The sequence below is a fragment of the Rhagoletis zephyria genome, unplaced genomic scaffold (assembly GCF_001687245.7).
Source record: "Rhagoletis zephyria isolate East Lansing unplaced genomic scaffold, Rhagoletis_zephyria_1.1 Rzeph_scaffold_03591, whole genome shotgun sequence".
NCBI classification, from domain to species: Eukaryota; Metazoa; Arthropoda; class Insecta; order Diptera; family Tephritidae; genus Rhagoletis; species Rhagoletis zephyria.
In genome coordinates, this window is record NW_016160674.1 from 45,652 (window position 1) to 50,795 (window position 5,144).

Genomic DNA, 5,144 nt, shown 5'->3' on the forward strand with positions numbered 1-5,144 from the left:
TCTCAGTGAAAAATTAAGATATTTGAGCAAACTCAACGGCATTTAAAAGAGGTAGACTTATACTTTAAAATACCACGTCTACTTATTTATGAAGAGCAAAATCTTCTTAGGNTAGCTAGCATCTATTATAGCACGAAAAATTGTAGTTGAAAAGGTAAGTTTGGTATTGTTCGAGTTGCAATCACAACCGCAGTGTTGCGCGAATTAATATAGCATCATCTTCGCTGTGAATTTCTAGCAATGTTTTATCAATAAGCAGTCGTTGTACTTAACCGGAGCTTCTACCTCCGATTTGTGCTAATCAGACATTTAACAACCGGCCCTTAAGGCTCTGTTATGCATACTTGGCATTGCATGCACTGCTATACCATTTTTACGTAGAAATCAAAAACCAACAGACTTCTACGTATGTAATGCTGTGCGTTGAGTAACCGCTTACACGCGAAGCTCATTTAACAGATTCCTTATGTGACAACACTCAAGCAATGCCAAGTATGTATAACAGAGCCTTTAGGGCCGGTTGCTCGAAGCCTTGTTGACACTAATCATCGCTTAACATCGTTATCAACTCCATGCACATAACACGGTGTCGGTAACGATATCACAGGTCAACAACGTTTTGTTCTAGGAAAGTGTAGGGACATTTTCGAAGTAATTTTTTGCGTAGAATCCGAATCCGGGGCTTAAATTGCTCTATCGTGATAGAGCAATTTAAACCCCGTNAGATGGTTGCCACTTCGTCAGTTTTGCAGATGGTAAAAAAGTTATAAGTTCCTATTCAAAATACTTCTAAAATATTTGAAATTTACTGTCGAATAAGGGTTTTTAGTTGAAAAATAACNGCATTTAAAAGAGGTAGACTTATACTTTAAAATACCACGTCTACTTATTTATGAAGAGCAAAATCTTCTTAGGTACATAACCTCAAAAATTGGCAAAAACAGCGTTTTTTGCACTTTTAGGTTAGGATATCTCAAAGTCTTGACGTGATAGAGCAATTTAAACCCCGGNACCTCCGATTTGTGCTAATCAGACATTTAACAACCGGCCCTTAAGGCTCTGTTATGCATACTTGGCATTGCATGCACTGCTATACCATTTTTACGTAGAAATCAAAAACCAACAGACTTCTACGTATGTAATGCTGTGCGTTGAGTAACCGCTTACACGCGAAGCTCATTTAACAGATTCCTTATGTGACAACACTCAAGCAATGCCAAGTATGTATAACAGAGCCTTTAGGGCCGGTTGCTCGAAGCCTTGTTGACACTAATCATCGCTTAACATCGTTATCAACTCCATGCACATAACACGGTGTCGGTAACGATATCACAGGTCAACAACGTTTTGTTCTAGGAAAGTGTAGGGACATTTTCGAAGTAATTTTTTGCGTAGAATCCGAATCCGGGGCTTAAATTGCTCTATCGTGATAGAGCAATTTAAACCCCGTATTCGGATTCTACGTAAATAATTACTTCGGAAATGACACTACACTTTTATAGAACATTCCGAACCCATTTTTTTGCAGACCTGTGTATTTAACCGGCGATTAGTGTCAACTAGGCTTCGAGCAACCGGTCCTAAAAGTGCGCGGTTGAGGCCTTCACTTTGAGGGCCGGTTGCTCAAAACCTGCATCAAATGCATTTGTAGATGCATTTCGATTTGCACTTTAATATAAAAATTTTGAATAGCCTTGATTTAGTTATTTACAAGCTAGATCTCTTTAAAAAAAAGACTATCCGCTCACTGTCGAGTAGTCTGAAAATCGACTAACCGAAATTATTCGAATAGAGACAGTTTTTCACCAAAAAATTATATTGGGAAAATTTTAGTGAAATTCGACCCCAAAAAATAATCATTGGGGAGAGGGTTTTGATTCTAAGGGCCGTTTACTCAATATGTGGTTAACACTAATCTCCGTTTAAACATCATTATCGACGTGTTCGGCTCCATGCATATAACATGGAGTCGGTAACGTCGATAACGATGTTTTACCGGAGATTAGTGTTAACCAGACATGTCTGGTTAAGAAAAATCTCCGGTTAAGGGCCGGTTGTTCAATGTCTGGTTATCACTACCACTACACTATCGACGATTTCGACATCATGCATGTAACATGTGATCGATAAAGCAGTAGTTGTGCTTAACCGGAGCTTCTACCTCCGATTTCTGCTAATCAGACATTGAACAACCGGCTCTTAACATAGTTATCAACGTTACCGACTCCCTGTAGTATGGATGGAGTCGAAGACGTCGATAACGATGTTTAAACGCAGATTAATCAGCCCTATTCTGCATTTCGATTACGTTCCCGCATTCCGCTCCGGTGGAATCGAACTTATGTATTCTGCGTTACGATCGAAACGAAAGAAGAAGAGGAAGACAGAAAACATCTTTCGAAATTAGCTGTTTGCCTAGGAATGTGTGAAATCGAAACAAAACAAAGAGATATTTGACACCAAACTATAGCAGCACATGAAGCAACGAAAAGATCAAAAGAGAACATGAAAACTTGAAACGAATTGACGGTACGGAGGTATCTATACTCTTCCCCTCTCTTCCCACCTCCTTCGCCAACGAACGAGCAGACTTGAAAGGAAGACTTGACGTGTCTGAAAGGGGACAAAGTTTGTAAATATAATAAAATAACTAAATATACCTAGCATCACTGTAATTTAAAAGTAAAATTTAAGTGGATACATAATTATAATGAAATCCATAGCCGCGGCGTTATTGCTTGAAGAGAAGAACGAGTCCCAGATTGCTGATGCGGAAGTTGAAAGGCGGAGATTTAGGGACATGTTTGATCTTTTTTAGATGAGTGAAGAGTCATAAGGAATTCATCTTGTACTCTATTACTCATCGTTTAAAGTCAGTGAAATTATAAACGTTGTTTAGAGCAGTTCACAACATTTGCATTTACTACAGAGTGGAAGATTTGAACTCAAACGAATCCCATTTTAAAAGCCGTCAGGAGGAGGGGAAGAACAGAGCTTCTTTCCATAGCAAATCGAATTCGAGACAACATACGCACCTCTTCTTAAAAAGTTAGTAAAAACGAGTGCAATAATAAAAGCATATTTTTTATGTAACTTCACATTTTATGTATGTATGTATCTATGTGCATACATCGATTAATTTTATATAAAAAAAAATAAATTGTATTCAGTGCATTTCACAGTCTTATTTATAGATAATGTTGTTCGGAACTCCTGCCTTTACCAAATTCAATTTCTATCATGATTGTTATTCCAATTTTATGTATGCTTACATTCACCTACTTATGTTTATGAATTCCAATATTTGCTATTTACTTGCTTGTATATATGTACATATGTATGTATTTCAATTTGTCATTCCTGTGTACATATGTACGTTTACCGCTTTAATTGCTTACTTATTCACATGTATAATTTGTTTTTGTTAATTTCCCGTACTGCGGCATTTGCCTTTTTGTCGCGCACTTCAGTAAACCCATTTGAGTTTGCTAGTTGCTATGTATATATGTAATTCCCTCAGTTATGTATATATGTACGCACTCCTTTGGGCTTTGTTTTTGTGCCTTTACCGCAGTGTGTCAATCGCCTTTTCACTGGTGCGCTTGCTCGTCGTAGTTTGGCAAATCGTTCGCTCAAACTCAAATCTCAATTCAGTCGTCGACAAAGGAGAAAAGGTGAAGGACACACTGCGGTAAGCAATATTTTTAATTTGTACAACATTCATATATGTATAAGTAACTTTGTATTTTTTCTTAGAAATAAACCAAGTTTCTATAACTTGCGTTAAATTCGCCAGCGAGTCGACGACAAATGTAAACAAAAACGCCTGGACTTCCACTTTGAAAACGTCGCGCAATATACCTTTTGGTTGCCATTATTTGGGCCAATTTTTCGTATTGCCCGCATTACCGCTCGCGAAAACACAGAAATCGTGAAAATTTATTTATGATGACTTACAATCATGCATAGTATATTTTACTTAAAGTTTTTATAAAATTTTATTATTTAAACCCACGAAAATAACAATTGAAACGTTCTCCGTCAACAAATTTGCAACTTAGAAAAACGGAACTACGATCGAAATGTAGAATAGGTATAATCGTAAATTTCTATTGATCGAAAGGAAACGGAACGCAGAATACCAAAGTTGCCAAACGGAGAAAATTTCGATTCGAGTCGAAATGCAGAATAGGGCTGAATATTAACCAGACATTGAGTAACCGGCCCTAAAACTATGTTCACATATCATTATTATCTCAATCAAAGCTCGTTTTTTAATCACCCCGTTTACATAGGCAAATGTCACACCCCTATTGCGAATGTCGACTGGCAGTAGATAAACGACTATTAAGCGATTATCGATCCTATTGCGAGTGTCGCTTAGTCGCTCAATTAGCGACTGTGAATACTTTGTAATCGCTCATCCTTCTATTGCTGTTTTTTAGTCGTTGGAGTTTGCGTTTATAAAATTTACATAAGAAAGTGGTACTATAATGGATAAAAAGTAAGTCAATTGAACTGGAAGTTGTAAAAAATTGTGAAATATACATATGCATGTATGTGTCTGAATTACAGATCAAAAATTATAAGCAACAAAAGGCAACTTGCGCGGTTGGTCGTTCTGATGCAGGAGAGTGAAGACATAGGCAAAGGAATTTCCGGAAAGAGTAGGGTAGGAAGCTCCGCTTCTATTGGAAAAGATACATATACAATATTTCTTGTGCATATAACTCCGGCTACGCCATCCACAATGTTTTTGCGCAGAACCAACATCAAAAGTTTATACAAAAAAACTGCATAATTTATTAATTGACTAGTGCTCGGAAATTTGAAATCTTTATTTTAAATTAAAGTTGAATTCTGTCAATACACTTGTTATGTTGTTATGTTAAAGTTTTTAAACTCGGGTCACGCGTTTGGACACAAAAACCCAACATCATTGTACAAAAAACTTAAACGTACCGTATTTCTTAGACTTCCATAAAGTTTATTAATGAGGAAAACAGCTTTTCCTGCAAATCATGTAAAGCCTAAAAACCGTGAAGCATCGGGAACGCAACTTCTATTCATAAAAATCACATATGTACATACACCTTCAAGTCCAAGGGATCCGACGAATCTCGCAATTCCCTCCTTGCTTTTGC

At 37.1% G+C, this 5,144-nt stretch overlaps 1 long non-coding RNA gene across 1 annotated transcript; it reads left to right on the forward strand.

Moving 5' to 3' along the window:
- The first annotated feature begins 2,753 nt into the window (after positions 1-2,753).
- LOC108369294 (uncharacterized) lies at positions 2,754-3,804 on the forward strand. Its single transcript, XR_001848483.1, has 2 exons — positions 2,754-3,691; positions 3,757-3,804. It is a non-coding gene; the product is annotated as an uncharacterized LOC108369294 (long non-coding RNA).
- The last annotated feature ends 1,340 nt before the right edge of the window (positions 3,805-5,144 follow it).